The 18,768-nt window shown below is 38.8% G+C and overlaps 1 long non-coding RNA gene across 1 annotated transcript in view; it reads right to left on the reverse strand.

The window, feature by feature from the left end:
* LOC145506323 (uncharacterized) overlaps window positions 1-18,768 on the reverse strand; it is a 146,215-nt gene that overhangs the window by 10,702 nt on the left and 116,745 nt on the right. The window contains exon 5 of the long non-coding RNA XR_014053753.1: window positions 3,382-3,614. This is a non-coding gene — a long non-coding RNA (uncharacterized LOC145506323). The remainder of the gene's footprint in view (window positions 1-3,381; window positions 3,615-18,768) is intronic.

The following is an 18,768-nucleotide window of genomic DNA, read 5'->3' on the forward strand; positions in this document are numbered from 1 at the left end:
ATGAATGATAATTCACAAGCAAAAATGATTACATAGAGAAATCTTGTCTCAATACCAGAGCAAAAAATAAGTAGTCAACATTCTGATTTCCAAATTTCACTTTGTTTGCCATCAATTCTCCACAAAAGCTGGTATTGCCAGCCCAACATCAAGATCCTCTTACAGTAGACCTATCGCCTTTGCATTTTCTTCCTAAAATGGGAAACATACTGTATCTGCCTTACTCTATTTAAGGTAATACGTGCTTCACTGAGATAATCACTCTTCACTGAAAATAGATCAACTCTGTTGTTTGGTGCTCAGTGTTACTTTTTTTCTTCCAGATAAGGAGGGATGCCCCCACAGACAAGTGCAGCACAATGTGACTATCAGAATGGATTAGATTTGGGTTTTATTTCTTAGTCTTAATCGTCAAGGTACCATTAAGAGCTGTCTGCTGCTGCTGAGATCAGTGCAGTAGATAGTTAATGCTGAGCTCTTGGAAATACCTTGTACATTTCACTCAGAATTTTTAAAATTCTTAAATAAAAATGAACCATCCCCTCAAAATAGGAAGAAAAGACTAGCGTAGCTTTTGTTGTTGTTATTGTTGTTCATTTGCTTCATGTAGCAGGTATGAATCTTAATCAGATAAATTAGTAAAACCACATTTCATTATTGTTTGTAAATCATCTAATTTCTATTCTGAGAACCAAGTCACATTGAGTTTGTGAGAAATTCAACTTCAGGTAATTCCAGACTTTCTCCCACCCCTAGGTTTGTATTGAGGTTTTAAGGTCTTACTCCAGGTCCGGGCATTAGAACACTGATCACAAGGTATCTGCTCACATTTGTTAACAGCTAGATTTTGCTGCAGCCACATGATCCCATGAAGTCCACCAGTGTGTCATTTCCGTGCCATGTGTAGAGCGGAGGCTCTTAAACAAAGGTAGGACCCCAAGCTTGGCATCTAACCCACCTGATTTATCATCTGGAGATTTCCCCCAAAGCCCTGCCACAGCCTTGGGTACTTCCAGGGTGGACATAAGCATCCCCTCTGTTCAAGAACCAGCAGACTTGTTTCCTCCCTGAGACCTAGAGAAAGTTCTTTTTCCTTTGGCGCACCTTCTGTCTCTCTTGGTTTCACAAAGAGATACCAATTTCCACTCTCTTCAAGTTTTATTATCCTCAGTGGGCAAACAGAAGCCAGGAAACCCTGCCAAAGACTTTTCATGTGGCAAGGATGCATGAAATGTGTTGTCTGCTTGAATGGAGGACAGAAAAGACAAAAATTCAAGGAGAAAAAATGAACATCTCAACTTTCAATTAATATCTCAAAAAAAAAGAATCCATGTTAGCAAAATATCTACCAAACATCTTCCTTCTGCTTAGGAATATCTATATTTAGAGATTTCAGTGTTTCAACAGAGGTGATCTAGCTTTTCTACCCTCCACCCTTCTCCCTCAAAACATCAGCTTAGGTACATTTCTGTCCTTTCTATCTTATTCTTTGCCCAATGAAGGAAACATTCTGCTATAAAGTAGGAAAATGCCTAAACAGTATAATGTAAGGGATGGGAGGAAGGTATATCCCTACTCAATGATACTTGTTTCTGTTACTGATGACTTCAGCACTATGACTATGTCTCAGTTAACTCAAACAGGGGCTCTGTATAAACCTAGAGGGGTGGGATGGGGAGGGAGGTTCAAGAGGGTGGATACATATGTACACCTATGGCTGATTCTTGTTGATGTTTGACAGAGAAACAACAAAATTCTCAATTTTCTCAAAATTCTGAAAAAAGCAATTATCCTTAAATTAAAAAATAATACATTTTTTAAAATGCTTTGAATTAAGGCATAGCTACGGGGTACTTGAGACTTTCCTGGTGCCTCAGTGATGAAGAATCCACCTGCCAACGCAGGATACGTGAGAGATGTGGGTTCGCTCACTGTGTCAGGAAGATCCCCTGGAGGAGGAAATGGCAAACCACTCCAGTATTCTTGTCTGGGAAATCCCACAGACAGAGGAGCCTGGCGAGCTACAGTCCATGAGATTGCAAAAGAGTGGACACGACTTAATGACTAAACAACAATACCAGGGTACTTAAAAATAATCCAAGGATTCAACTATTCATTCAACGAATATTTACTGACGACTTATATATGTCAGACACTCTGCTGGCACAAGATATACTACAATAAATAAGCAAGCACAGTTCCCTTTGCAAGGAGTCTACAGTCTACTTATGAAGAGAGACATGGTAAAACATTTCTAAAATGATTATGTGATTACAGTCATAAGGACTATGAAAGGAAAATGGAGAAAGCCATGAGAATATACAATAGGGGACTCTTGTAATAGGGACTTTCTGATGAAGCAGCTTTTAGACCAGAACTTAAAAAGTAAATGAGGAGGAGAGGAGGGTTTTAAAGCATTGCACACAGCAAGTCTGGAGGCTTGAAATAAAATGTTGTTTAGAATTAAAAAAAAAAAACAACTCTAGTAGTTGAACCCTAAAGACAGCATGCCTCAAAGTGAGACCAGAAGTTGAACAAGGGCTAGGAGTAGTCAGGGCTGTGTAAACCATAAGAAAGGTCTTGGTATTTATCCAAAAAGGCACTGAAGTTTGTTTTAAGCAGAGCAATGAATGATCAGGTTTCTGTTTAAGAATTTCAGCTGCTGTGCAGAAAATGAATTGGAGAGAGGCAAAGACTGAATATGTAAAACATTATGCCATTATCAGCTATTAGCATTCTAGCCTCTCAAATTCTTTCTAAGTAGCTGTTGATACACAAGTGTGACAATTAAGGCCCTCAGACTGAGAGTCTTCACAATTCCACATCCTTACTGAACTGCTCCTCTCTATGTATATCTCTCTTCTTTTTTCCACACCCCTTTTCTTATAATAAAGTCTCTTCTTGGCATGACATGTCCATTGCCAGGATCCCTGTCTTAATCAGGGAGGTTCACAAACCCTTGCCAATTAAGCCTCGTCTCATTCTTACCACTGGTGCCCTATGACCATGGACTGGAGTCCTGCCCCTGAACTCTAGTCTAGGGGATGATGCTTTGTTATCTGCCAAGAGGTTCAGCTGATAATGCCTCTTCTAAGACTTCATGTAACTATGCTTCATGTTTTGAGACACTCCCTACACTCTACTGACACCTCCAAGTTCAATGTAATATCACTTCTTGCCTCAGTTATCCAAACTGTCTACTGACGCATCTTCCTTTATCAAGTCTTGCTTCCCTCCAATGCTTTGACTCACACTGACACAAAAATCTCTAAACCAAAAATTTTGCCGTGTCAACATGCTTCAATGGTTTCACATTTCTTATAGACAAATGCAAACTCCTCACATGTCATACGAGGCTCTTTATAACTGCACCCCACTTACCTTTTCAGTCTTGTCTCACACTCTCCTTTGCACTTGATGTTTCAGTAATCCTTAACTTATTTAAGAATTTAAGTAGTGTTCGTTGCTCAGTCGTGTTTGATTCTTTGCAACCCCATGGATTGTAGCCTGCCAGACTCCTCTGTTCATGGAACTCTCCAGGCAAGAATACCCGAGTGGATTGCCATTTCCTCTTCCAGAGGATCTTCCCGACCCAGGGCTCAAACTCAGGTCCCCTGCAATGCACACAGATTTTTTACTGTCTGAGCCACCAAGAGTTTAATTAGAGACTGGACCTACTGGGGTACTCAGCTCACTGGAGCATGTTGGAAATACTGGCTTGCTAACTTGGGTCTTTTTGTTTATGCTGGTATTGCTCCTATAAAAAGAGTCAGCTCCCACAAATGTAAATAAAAATATTCTCCTTGTTCCCCAGACACGCTAAGTTAATAAGTCTTTCTACAAAACATATTTCTGCAAAATAACTAGAAGTTGGCAGTAAGTTGAATTTCCAAAACCAAATAATATGTGGCATAGAGCTGTTTATCAAGGATGAGTAGCTTATTATCTAAATTTTGCATTTTTAACACACCTCCCAAGAAGCTCTGTGATTCAAAACACACACAAACTGAAGAAAGAGATGAAAATGGGGAACATTTCACTGAATAATTCCACAATATCGACTCTGCTTTGACCCTGCTGAAGTGAATTACTAAGTGAATGTGTTTTGCATATAATTTTTTGTAATAGAAAAATCAATTTCTCCCTGGCCCCAAGAAATAAATATTGAATGAATAGTTTTTAAATATCCATTTTAAGGGGTGACAAAATGTTAGTCTGCCTAGCAGGCCCTGATTCTCAGCATGCTCTTGCAAGCCCCCTGTGCTTTTTCATGGCTATTTTCTCTCCCCGAAACAAACTTCATTGCCTCATGCTATTGCCTATTCAGCTTAACTAATATTCCCTTTAAGGGGACCTCCATGACCCTCAGACTAAGGCAGACCCCTCAGAATACTCATCTATCTTCTCATACTGTGCTTAGGATTTCACTGTGTCCCCATTCTTCCAGACCTTAAGGGGAATGGTCTATCTTCATTTTGTTGATTTATATATCCCAAGGCCCTTCCTGGTGGCTCAAGTGATAAAAAACAAAAATCCACCTGCAATACAGGAGTTGCAAGAGACTCAGGTTTGACTCAGGTTTGATCACTGAGTAGGGAAGATCCCCGAGTAGGGAAGATCCCCTGGAGGAGGGCATGGAAATCCACTGCTGTATTTTTTATGGAGAATTGCATCGACAGAGGAGCCTGGCGGGCTATAGTCCATGAACTCATAAAGCGTTGGACATGACTGATGTGACTGAGCATACATGCATGAATATTCCAAGGACTTAGACCAGTGCCTAGAACATAGAAGTTTCTCAGTAATTATTGGATGAATAAATAAATACATGAATAAAAGATTACTCCATGTTAGACCTCCTAATTCTTTGACTGAACTGCCCTCATCATTTATCTTTATAACTTACAGTTACCATCTTCTGCTTAAAGCTGTGTCTATGAACTGAATGAATGAAAATTTAGAATTAACTGTACCTGCACCCAGGCACATGGACATTTTCAACCATGAACACAGAAAAAGTAAACAAGAAGACACTAAACAGCATGAATTGTCTCTTGCATAATCTTGTTTATGGCTAAACCTGCTCACATGTCTCCCCAGTTTTCATAGGGAACCCCCTACTCCAGGCATTGGGAAAACAGTTGAAGTCCCAACCCTGTAACTTCCAAAGAACTATAGCTAGTGTGGCTCCAGTGAATTCAAAGCTACAGAGAATGGCAAGTCAAAACAGCTGCCTAGGAAATTATTGATGAACTAAGAAATTAGCAGTTTTCTTCTAGCTGATGCAATCACTCCAAGGTTGCAGTAAGTGCTTACTATATTCCAGGGCATTGTGCTGCCTTTTGCAAACACTATGTGATTTTAAAAAACCTTACAAGGTAGGTTGCACTCATGTTATACCCATTCTATATATGAGAAAACTGAGGCCCAGGGAAGTTAAATTGTTCAGGATCACCTAGTTAGGGAATGGCTGGGCTTCCCAGGTGGCACTAGTGGTAAAAATAAAACAAACAAAACAAATAACCCTCCTCCCAATGCAGGAGACATAAGAGATGTGAGTTCGATCCTTGGGTCAGAAATATCTCCCAGAGGAGGGCATGGCAACCCACGCCAGCCTTCTTGCCTGGAGAATCCCATGGGACAGAAGAGCCTGGTGGGCTACAGTCCATGGGGTCGCAAAGAGTCAGACACAACTGAAGCAACTTAGCATGCACACAGAACCAAAATTCCAAATGGATCTGACTCCAATATTCAGACACCCTTAAGAGAGCTTAGTCCTTCTACCTCCCACCCTCCAATTAACTTCAAGAGAAAATGCAAACTAGTTTCAAGAACCAAAACAAGTTAATGAAAAAGAAAATTAATTTTTCTGTTTATAATGTCATAATTCTTCCTTTTGGGTTCTTTTCAACCAGCTGTTGCATGCACTACTTTTGTGGTAAATAACATTTCTTTAAACAGAAAAGATTTCTCACTCTGTTTACATCTAAAATTAATTAAGAATGATTAGGAAGCATACAGGAAAAAATATCTAATGAAATGACTTTGAATGCATTCTATAAAGTACATGAAACAGAACCATTGAAAGATCTTGCCATTATTTCAAAAAGAAATATATTACATTGCTTAAGTTATTATTAATAACAGACTTATTAATAAATTTGTAATACTATTAAGTGTAAACAACCCATGAATTGTGGAATATTCTATGGAGAGAGAGGTTAGTGTATTGATTAAAGGGAAAAATAAATTTAGAAAATGCTAAAAATAATACTGACTGTCAAAAAGAAGTATTACCCTGGGGAGTGTGAGGGGGGAGATAGTAACCCTGAAGATATTGAAGTAGGGCCACCGTTTCTCCCTGAGACCTTGGCGAAGGATGTGTGGGCCTGCAAGTATGTTTAGAGGGGACTAAGCAGGAAACACATTCTATGTTGACACAAACCGAGCCATTGGAAACTAAGCCAGTGAAAGTGACAATGATAAAGCTAAACATATGCCAGAGTCTGTACTAGGCTCTTTACATGGATCTTCACAGATTTTCAACAGAGAGAGCTCAAAATCAATGAAAGTCACAGCTTTGGAAGATCAAAGATGTTTTCATTTGAATTAAAGATTTAAAAAAACAATTGTTAAAAATCATTTAGACCTTGGCAAGCAATAAATAAGAAAATTTGTTTGAACTTACTATATTTCTAACATTTCATTAGAAGTCGTGACAAGTTTTTTCAAAAGTATGCTCTGATATCAGAGGGCCATATAATCTATGAAGGAGTTAAATCTAACAAGTGAAGTTAAAATACAGTAATAGTTCAGAAAAAGGAAATTTACATGAGGTCGAATGAGGCAGGCAGCATTGGATCTGTGCCTTAAGAGAAGTACAGGAGTTAGATGACTGGGGGCAAAAGAGAGAGACTGCTATAGACCAAAGGGACCACGTGAGCAAAGCAACACAGAAGAAATTCAATGTGCCTTATTAAAGGCTATAAACATAAGATTTGACTGGTTGGAATTAAGAACAGGTTCTGGGGAGAAATGAGAAAGAGTTAGACCTATAAATTGGAATGAGATTATGGTAAGCCTTAATTAATTAAAATATGAAGTACTTGAATTCTAATTGGTCTTTGCAGTTTCTCCATCACTCCATCCATCTCACTGAAATCTAAGTGAGTAACTGCCCATCCAGACACCGACTGAGTAGCTTCCATCTATATTCATTGCTAATTCAATAGCTTCATGTCCAATTGCTGTTCAATAACTCCAACTAGGGGACTTCCCTGGTGGACCAGTGGTTAAGAATATGCTGCCAATGCAGGGGATATGATTTGACCCCTTGTCCAGAAGCTAGGATCCCTCATGCCATGCACCGCAACTACTGAAGCCCACGTGCCCTAGAACCCATGCTCTGTAAGAGAAGCCACTGCAGTGAAAAGCCCGGGCACCACTGGAGAGTAGCCCGCACTCATGGCAACTAGAGAAACCCCACATGCACCACAACAAAGAACTAGTGCAGCCAAAAAAAAAAAAAAAAAAACCTCCAATTAGGATTTGAAACAGGTATAGAGGTAGTATCATATGGAAATAAGAACTTGATGCCCAAAAAAGGTTTCTCTTCCTAATAACAGCATCCTCTGCATGGTATCAAGCCTCTCAGTCCATGCAACAGCTTTCCTGGCCCTCAGTGCCTGCCTCCTGGAGGAAGCAAGGGTATCACTGTGCAGAGTCCAGACGTGTTAACATGAACCATGGGATTCATCAGCCTAAGACGCCACCTGGTAAGCACAGCTCACCCATAAATCCAGCCCATGCCTGCCATGATCTCCTCAGAGAGTCTCTGAAAATAGAATGTTCTACACAGCAAAGCAGTTTTCTTTCTCACATTTGGTGGGGAGTGGAAGGCACGTTTTCCAAAGACAGAATAATGTGAATGTGAAAGCTGGACTCCTATATAACTCGGCACCCTTTCTGCCATCATAGCAAGCCACCTCTGTCAAATGTGTTGAGTCTCACGTCAACAGTAGTAACTATGTGGGAAAAGATGCTCCTTGTAGCCACTGAGGGCTGTCGTAGTGAAAGATACTGAAAACTTGAGCACTGTTAGATGGTGAATTTGTCACTCTAAGTAGGATAATGTCTAATGGTGGTAAAGAAAATGAAGCAAACACCTGACATTAAATCTCTTTCATGGTATTTTCATAGAAACTGAAGAAATACCTACATAATACCTAACCTTAGGAAGGAACATGAAAAGAAAAATATAGTCCTTAGTGACATGGACTTTCATACTGGATGGGATGTTCAGGATCATTTAATAACAACTCTTTTGCCAGGTGAAGAAATTGAGACCTAGAAAAGGAAAGACATTTGACCCAAATCCATATCACTTTTATAGGCAGAGCACAACTATTTGGCTAAATGTCTTGCTTTTTCTAATGATGCCATGCTAGTAGCAAACATTTGCAGTCCATAAAACAATAGGGCATGTATTGTTATAGTTGATTTTTACTGCAACTTCGTGAGGTTTATTATCATCCCCTTCACACAAATCCAAAACCCAAGGCTCAGAAAAATCAATTGACGTGTCAAAGAGCTCATGAAAAAGGTAGGGCTCACACCTGCATCTTCAGCCCAACATTCTGAGTCCGTTCCCAGTACCATATTTTCCCAGTGTCTTGCAGACAGAACTCAATAGAAACCTCTCCACTTCCCCAGTGTACCTATACAGGTGAATGTAGCTATTAAAAGGAGGCAGCCGTTCACCAACCCCTTCATTCAGGAAGTGGTGCTAAGTACAAGCAGAAATGAGTGCTAGAGATGGTTAGACAGCAACACCAACTCAACGGACACGAATCTGAGTAAACTCCAGGAGATAGTGAAGGAAAGAGGAGCCTGGAGTGCTGCAGTCCATGGGGTCGTAAAGAGTTGGACACAACTTTAGTGACTGAACAACAACAAATATAGTTAGATAAGATCATACAGATGGTGAGGGACAGGAAAGCCTGGCGTGTTGTAGTCTATGGAGTCGGAAAGAGTTGAACATGACTGAATAAAAACAACAAGAGTTTAGAGAGTGTTGGGAATAGCAATTCCTACTCACAAGGGCTCTGTCTCAACCTGAGCAAATCAGCATACACAGATCTTATATATAATGACCTGTAAACAAAAGTAACAAACTCAAGTTCATTGATCTTTAAGGATCCACAAACTACAGTCGGTCTTTCCAAAAAATAAATAAATTGACAAACAAACAATGAAAGCACAAGTTGAATATTTCTTAAGAGAAAACTCTAGAGGTTACTTTTAACTTTTAAGACAGATTCTGTCAACTTTGCAAAAGCCCAGACTATCTAGACTTAATAAATAAATCCTGATTAACAGATATCCATGTCATAAAAAATGGAACCACAGTCATTATTTAATAAATGCAATTTGCATAGAATCCTTCCAAAAATTAGGGATTCTACCAAGTAGTCCTTGCCCACAATAAGGTTGTAATTCACCAACTGTTCTAGATCAAAATAGAAAGGATTCCTGCCCTGGTATCTCTTGCTGATGAACTCCACCCTTTCAGAGTCAGGCAGACTACTCTGAAAAGAATCTAGGCATGCTCTTGCAAGAAATATCAATAACCTCAGATATGCAGATGACACCACCCTAATGGCAGAAAGTGAAGAGGAACTAGAGACTCTTGATGAAGATGAAAAAGGAGAATGGTTTAAAAAGCTGGCTTAAAACTCAACATTCAAAAAACTAAGGTCATGGCATCTGGTCCCATCATTTCATGGCAAATAGATGGGGAAAAAATGGAAACAGTAACAGACTTTAATTTCTTGGGCTCCAAAATCACTGTGGGCAGTGACTGCAGCCATAAAATTAAAAGACACTTGCTCCTTGGAATAAAAGCTATGACAAACCTAGATAGTATTAAAAAAGCAGAGATATCACTTTGCCAACAAAAGTCCATCTAGTCAAAGCTATGGTTTTTCCAGGAGTCATGTATGGATGTGAGAGTTGGACCATAAAGAAGGCTGAGTGCCAAAGAATTGATACTTTCAAACTGTGGTGCTGGGGAAGACTCTTCAGAGTCCCTTGGACAGCAAGGAGATCAAATCAGTCAATCCTAAAGGAAATCAACGCTGAATATTCATTGGAAGGACTGATGCTGAAGCTGAAGCTCCCATACTTTGGCCCCCTGATGAGAAGAGCCAACCCATTGGGAAAAACCCTGATGTTGGGAAAGATTGAGGGCAGGAGGAGAAGGGGACAACAGAGGACGAGATGGTTGGATGGCATCACCGACTCAATGGACATGAGTTTGAGCAAACTCCAGGAAACAGTGAAGGACAGGGAGGCCTGGTGTGCTGCAGTGCATGGGATCACAAAGAGTCAGATACAACTGAGTGACTGAACAACAAATGCTCCTATTGCAGCTGGCAATGCTGGCCGCGGGCAAACCTGAATAATCAATAAAATAGATATTGTTTATCATCTTCTAGAGCCATCCTTATTCACATGAGTACTTATTGTCCCTATACCAATATTTCCTTAGGAGCCAAAGTACATTGTGTGGTATTGATATCCATCACCTACAATCATTTTAAGGCTAATCGCTCCACGCTCAAGACATTGCTGAGAGAAAAATAAAATTATTAAGCACCACAGTAGGTGCTTTATATATACTATATGTTATTTGCTTCTCAAAAACAACCTGACAGAGTATACATGCTATTTTCATTTTGTAGATGGAGAAATTGATTTTTATGGAGATTAGGTATCATGTGTGTGGTCACATGCATAGTCTTTTTCATCTTCCAATGTAACATGCTAAATGATCATCTAGTTAATCTACTAGGTAAATGGGTAAGGTCTACCTTTTTATGTAATATTTCAATATATTTAATATAGTAACAGAATGTATGTATAAGCATTACTAAGAATTTCATTGTTTACAGATTCCTCACACATTCAAAATCACAGTGATGCATCAACAAGGGAAAGAAAATATGAGTCCTTACAGTTCTCAGCAAATAAATGTAGGTTCTTCTGTAGCTGTATATTCTTTAAAAATTTAGAGTATATATTTTTAACTTTCATTAACATGAAAACTAAAGGAAATAGCAGTTTGTGTATTTGGGATTCTTTTCCTGACAATGTTGTTAGATTTATCCTTCCCCTTAAATTAGAAGTGGGCTTCCCTAGTGACTCAGAGGGTAAAGCATCTGCCTGCAATGCGGGAGACCTGGGTTCAATCCCTGGGTGGGGAAGATCCCCTGGAGAAGGAAATGGCAACCCACTCCAGTATTCTTGCCTGGAAAACCCCATGGATGGAAAAGCCTGGTGGGCTACAGTTCATGGAGTCGCAAAGAGTCGAACACGACTGAGCGACTTCACTTTCACTTTTAAATTAGAAGCTAGGTTAAGATAGGCATATTTTTGGTTAAATGGTGAAAAATAAAGTTAGTATGTAGAACACAAAATAGGTTAGAGATAACTAATATCTAGTCAAGATGATCTGACTAGAGAAATGTGCTGATTTCTAGCATTGTCAAGTTTTCTCTAAATAGGTTGATAATAGCTCAGCTAAAGCAATTTTAGATCTTATTTAATCCTCACAACAAGATGGGAATTATGATCCTCATTTTACAAATGAGGAAACTTGGGCTCAGAGAAGTAAAATAAATGCCCAGGTGACAGAGTCATCATTTGGACTTTGGTATATTTTTCCCCAAGGTTTGTGCTCTTAAACACTCTAATGTGGGAGACCTGGGTTCGATCCCTGGGTTGGGAAGATCCCCTGGAGAAGGGAACAGCTACCCACTCCAGTATTCCAGCCTGAAGAATTCCATGGACAGTCCATGGACAGTCCATGGGGTCGAAAGAGTCAGACATCACTGAGTGACTTTCACTCATACCACAGCCCAAGCCTTACACAAGATCTGACTTTATACATCTCCAAGCAGTGCCCAGGAGATCTCCAAAGCTAGACACATATCGGTGTCTGTCACAAATTAACAATAACATTGGAATTCAACAAAGTGCATTTTCAGAAGAGAAATACGCCATCACTCCGACAATCCAAAAACATTTTTAAGTGTTAAGTGCATTTTGCCAATCATAAAATGAAGATGAGTCATATTCTTGATTTCATATTAAAAGTAAGTATCCTTTTTTTCATGATTTTTTTCTAAAATTATTAATAATATGCTGATGATTCACAACCCCTTGTAATATCACCTTTGGCTTACCATTTTTCATCACTGTATTATGATAAAAACTGTCTCTGAGTTAAAGCATGTTCATCTGGAGGAATGTTATTATGGTCTGCAAAAATAGCACTCAGTTATTTTTGAAGAATTATTTTCTCCATCTGTTCAAATCTACTCTATATTTGTTATCCTGAAACAGGTTAACATTACCTTACCAGAATTCCTGGCTTTAAAGGACTTAGTCCCTTCCCTGATCCTTTATTAAATGACCTGAATCTGTTTTGCTTTTTTAACAAGTTTTGCCTGACTGTTGTTTTAGTCACGCAAAAAATGATAACCCAAGAGTTTTAAAAATACTGTACAGATTGCACACGGGGAGGCTGGCAGTCTTTCACGCAGTGTTCATTCTCGGCAGCACAAATCATCACCACAATAGAGAGCCTAAAACAAAAGCCAAATGCCGCAGAAGGAGTACTTTTGCTCCTAAAAAAATTCCAACATTGGGGAGCATACTTTCCTCTGGATGCACACACATAATTTCCATTATTGTTAATGGGAGCTATACATGCATAACACCCATTACCGCTAATGGGAGCTAAGTGCACACACAGGGGTAGAATACAGTGAAATCTGTCTTAGAAAATCACCCAAGAGACTAGCAAAAATCAGTTGCCTGGTAGAGAATGGTTTTAAATTAAAAGCAGAACAGAACTGAACTTGAAACCACAGGGGAACTATTTAAACTTCAGGGAGCAGTGGGAATTGGCTTCTTTCTTTCTTGCTCTATTCTGAAATCTTGTTTTCCTCATCCATGTTCTTGATGAGAGCCAATGACCTTGTGATCTCCTAAAGAGATGATCTGGAAATGAATTTCACACCTCCACTGATTCAAATGGTCAGCTTGGGGATCCTTTGGTGGGGGAAAGAATAAAACCTCTGGATGATTACATCACAGCACATGTAAGATAGGTCCACGTGATATCTTTAATAACAGTTAATGAACCAGGAATGAAAACAGTACAGCAGTGTTATTATGGCAATTTATATCAATCATTCACTAAACATCAAAAACATCTGTTCTATTATAATGTTATTGTAAAAGTCAATGAAAGATAAACCAGAAAGTGATTTCATCTAGCCAGTGGCCTCTAGATTTTCCTTGGGCATCTCAGGGTTTTGGAAACACAGACTATTCTTAAAATATCTTAAAATCATAGAATTTTGTCCTAATTCAGTCTCTTCATTTTGCAGACAAGGAAACTACAGAGAAATCGAGTGTTTTTCCCCCAAAGTCACAGTGTACCAAAGGCAGATCTTGGACCCAGAATCTAGAATTTTCCTTACTCCAGATCCAGTGGTTCTAATGTTCAAAAGCCCAAAATTCTGAAAGACTTTCATCTTTTTTGGCTTTGATTGGTCTCTGAGGACCAAATGCACAGATGGGTGGTTGAATTTCAGACTCCAAAAGGGACAAATCTGGAGCTCTAGAGAAATGGGGACTTACTGTTCTGCACATTACTCAAGTGACTACATGCTCCAGTTATTTCCAAAAATAGTTTCAAATACAAATTTCAACAAGTACTTTAAAGAGGCAGAAACAAAATACACAGGGGAAATGGAAAGTTCATTACCTCATGTTTAGAAATGAAGAATGGAAATGTTGTGCTTGGGATGATTTTTCTGTTCAGTATCCCACTTTCTAGGAAATCTTTCTAAGACTGATTACACAACACAAGCCATAAAGTTATTTTTGTTCACCTGTGTCATGTATGTGACATTAGTTTGGTTATGATTCGTACACAGATGTAGTCAGCCTTGTTTTGACCTAGCTCTCCCAGAAATGGACAGGAGCAGACAGAAGACAACATTGGGAACTGTTTTGCAAGAACTGTCAGTTTACAAAAACCCATGTTACTTCTTTCTTGCTCTTTTCCTATGGAAGGTGTCCTAGCTGTCACCCCCTTTCCCTCACAGGCAAAAATATCATACCTACAGGAGAACAGCAGCTCAGTGGAATAGTCAGAAATGACTGAAGTTCCATTACAACCCAGATATTCTACATATCCTGGGTTATGATTTTACAATAATGATAATCCTTTCTATATACTGGTGGCTCAGATGGCAAAGCCTCTGCCTGAAATGTGGGAGACCTGGGTTCAGTCCCTGGGTAGGGAAGATCCCCTGGAGAAGGAAATGGCAACCCACTCCAGTACCCTTGCCTGGGAAATCCCATGGACAGAGGAGCCTGGTAGGCTACAGTTCATGGGGTCACAAAGAGTCGGACACGACTGAGCGACTTCACTTTCACTTTTCACTTGTCTATATACTTATTTGGAATTGATGGCCCTGCTGATTCAAATCACCAAAATGGGGCAGTTTGATGAGAGAAGTCTGCCCTCAGCTAACTACTGTCAGTCTAGTTATAAATTTCAAGCAGAAGAATAAAAAGGATGGCAGTAGTGGGAGGGAGAGGAATGAAAGAAAAGAAAGACAATGAGAAATAAAGACTGGAATGACAAGAGAAGCAGCAGGAAAAAGAGGATATAGATGAAGGGAGTAGAAAAAGTAGAGGAAAGCAGAGAACAGGGCACGATAATATTTGGGGTGCCACAGCATGAAGCAGATATGTTGGATTGTAAAGAATAAAGACTTTGGAGCCTGAATAGCTAGGTTTTACTTTCATTTTGGTTTTTATTCTATATGTGGTATTGGACAAACTAAGTAAATCTGCTGTTCTCTCAGCCTCACATTCTGTCACAGAAGGATAAAATCTACCCGTCTTATATCACAGGGATGTTGTATGATGAGTAATGCATTCAGTTCAGTTCAGTCACTCAGTCGTGTCTGACCCCTTGTGACCACATGGACTGCAGCACACCAGGCCTCCCTGTTCATCACCAGCTCTCAGACCTTACTCAACCTATGTCCATCGAGTCAGTGATGCCATCCAACCATCTCATCCTCTGTCATCCCCTTCTCCTCCCACCTTCAATCTTTCCCAGTTTCAGGGTCTTTTCAAATGAGTCAGCTCAGGTGGCCAAAGTATTAGAGCTTCAGCTTCAACATCAGTCCTTACAATGAATACTCAGGACTGATTTCCTTTAGGATGGACTGGTTTGATCTCTTTGCAGTCCAAGGGACTCTCAAGAGTCTTCTCCAACACCACAGTTCAAAAGCATTAGTTCTTCAGCACTCAGCTTTCTTTATAGTCCAACTCTCAACATCCATACATGATTAATGGAAAAACCATAGCCTTGACTAGTTGGACATTTGTTGGCAAAGTAATGTCTCTGCTTTTTAATATACTGTCTAGGTTGGTCATAACTTTTCTTCCAAGGAGCAAGTGTCTTTTAATTTCATGGCTGCAGTCACCATCTACAGTGATTTTGGAGACCAAAAACATAAAGTCTGCCACTATTTCCACTGTTTCCCCATCTATTTGCCATGATGTGATGGGACTGGGTGCCATGATCTTAGTTTTCTGAATGTTGAGCTTTAAGCCAATTTTTTCACTCTCTTCTTTCACTTTCACCAAGAGGCTCTTTAGTTCTTCTTCACTTTCTGCCGTAAGGGTGGTGTCATCTGCATATCTGAGGTTATTGATATTTCTCCTGGCATTCTTGATTCCAGCTTGTGCTTTATCAAGCCCAGCATTTCTCATGATGTACTCTGCATATAAGTTAAATTAAGCAGGTGACAATATGCAGCCTTGACATACTCCTTTTCCTATTTGGAACGAGTTTGTTGTTCCATGTCCAGTTCTAACTGTTGCTTCTTGACCTACATACACATTTCTCAAGAGTAATGCATTAAGACACTTCATAAACTATAAAGAGCTGTGATATAGAGTCCTAGGATTCTGACTATTTAACAAAGCAGATGATCAGAGAAAGAGTCACACTGATGAGATAATCATTGCCCAGGTATCAGAAGATATCTTAATAGCCTCTGACCATCAGTCTAACTTTCTAGGTGTACCTTTACCCCTACTCTATTCTATGAGAAAAGCAACCCAGAGGAGATCCAAAACTTGGTGCCAATCAATCAGTCTACTCTACTGTGTCCACGCCAGGGGACAAGTCCCTGGATGAAGGGCAAAGGCCTTGGATTGGAGTTGAAGTCATTTCTGCTGCCTCTACAAAACACCAACTGCAACTTCACTGAGACACAACTACAGGCAGGGAGAGATCCAAAGGGCCATAGCTCAGCCCAGTGGTGATTCAGAGAGTCAAAAAACCTGTTCTGAAGGTACGTAAGTCTCACTGACTTTTCCCAGTCTTTGCAAAAAAACACGCAGGGTCCTAATTCATTCTCTAGAATCTGGAAATAATGGTTTGCTATTTTTGTGACCTATAATACACACTAGCTTTTGTTGAGCCTCTTTTATACATTACATGACATCTTTTCATTATTCATTTTTTTCCTCTATCAAACAGAAACCTCTTTGAGTACACTATCACTGTGTCTTCCTGTTGCTGTTAATGTCTATGGCCTAGCACAGTACAGAGACTATAGGAGGAGCTCAGTAAATATTTATTTGATTTATTTACATATATATTTATTTACCTGTCTTCCAATAGATAAAAGATCATGTAGACATAAGCCATCTTATATAGGCATAGACCAGCACATATTTACATTTTAAAATAGTTATATAATTGATCATTTGCATAGTAAATTAACCCATCTGAATATAAACAAGTGTCCACAAAGCCAACTAGAAAGAATAACGTGTTCTATAATAAGTATGAATTCTTGCCAAACAATGCTAGAACATATAATAATCATGCTCCTAAAACCATCTTGTAGCTCTTAAAAAAGACAAAGGAATAGTGATTTGATCTTCAGCACAAATTCATGTATAAATATCTTCTATGAGGAAATATTGAGATTCTTGTTTTGTTTCTAAGAAAGATTATTTCTTGCACTTCTGTTTAATGGTTTATTTGCTTTGATTTGGAGCTGACACTTTTCCTTTCATTAATATTAGCTTTGCATAAACTATGCAACTGCTATTTATCCATCTGTTTTAGAGACTTTAAGAACACTGCTATGGAATTCCTTGACAGTCCAGCGGTTTCGACTCTGTGCTTCCACTCCCAGGGCCCAGGTTCGATCCCTGGTGTGGGAACTAAGATCTCACAAGCCATGAGGCGTAGCCAAAAACAAAAAAATGGCTATATTTAAAACAGATAGCCAATATTGTATAGCACAGGGAATGCTGCTCAATATTCTGTAATAACCTAAATGGGAAAAGAATATGAAAAAGAATAGATACATTTATATGTATAACTGGTTCATTTTTGCTATACACCTGAGACTAATACAACATTGTAAATCAACTATGCTCCCCAATATAAAATTTTAAAAATTTTTAATGTTTTCTTTGTGTAGGAAGATAGCACTATTCCTTCCCTCTTAGTTTATTACATAGTGAAAGAAATACACTCCCATATCAAAAGATGTGGGTGTGCACTCCAGCTTTAATGTTTTGTCAACATGTGACTTGGCAAATTGCTAATTTTGCTAATCTTGCTGACCCTCCACTTCTTATCTGTAACTTTTTTCTTCCAAGAATTGAATGAGAGAACATCTGATATAAATGTTGTCTGTACCCTACAAAGGACCATAAAAAGACTCATTAGTAATAGTTATAATAATAGATACCTTTTGTTTAATATCTACTGGAAATTAGAAATGGAGCATCCAATGTTTCTAACTCTTATAAAATTATGCAATAGGGGTATTATTTCTCCATTTAATAGGTGAGAAAACGAGGTTTAGGGAGTTTAATTAAGTAACATGTTCAGAATCAAGCAGTGATAAGAGGGACGAGCCAGAATTTTAAACCTAAATTGACTGATTCAAATGTCAAAAGAAAAATATTCCACTGGAATTCAGATGAGCTGTTCACAATTTGTAGTCAAATTGCTTGCACTGTGTTCCCTTTTTTAAAATTTTCTTTTCCTTTATCAATATGATTTCCAATACCCTTTATTTTTATAACTTTGGAAAGGGCCATCTGAATATAATCTGTAATACATTTTGTCACCTTTAAAGGTTTATTTTACTCTGCTTCCATTTGATATATAGGTTTCATGTAATGTTAATGTTCATGTGATCAACTTTAGTTTTAGTGGACATTGGAAAGAACATGTATAGATACAAACAATATCTTATGTGACCACAGATTAAGAATGGTGAGATCCATGAGGGAAATTTTCCAGGTATTTTTGAGTAGACACTGCATGCCATAAGGCCACAATATGAAGACAAGATTACTGAATGGTACTTCTAAGGACAAATTTCTGAGATGAGAATGAATCCTAAATTCACAAGTTGATTTTCCCCAGATCTTTTGAATGTCCTCATTGTTTGTCATGGGATGTAGGTTAATATGGTTTAGGGAAACAAGCTAAAGTATAAGCTAAGTAAAAGCCTTTACAGTGAAGAAATCTCGTGGATATTAACATCATCAATGGGATGAAGTAACACAATAAAGTTCCCTAAATAATATATCTTAAAGGATATTATATCATACCATCTACGTTATGTTAACTAA

This window comes from Giraffa tippelskirchi, chromosome 5 (assembly GCF_054371585.1).
Source record: "Giraffa tippelskirchi isolate mGirTip1 chromosome 5, T2T-mGirTip1v1.2.pri, whole genome shotgun sequence".
Classification (NCBI taxonomy): Eukaryota; Metazoa; Chordata; class Mammalia; order Artiodactyla; family Giraffidae; genus Giraffa; species Giraffa tippelskirchi.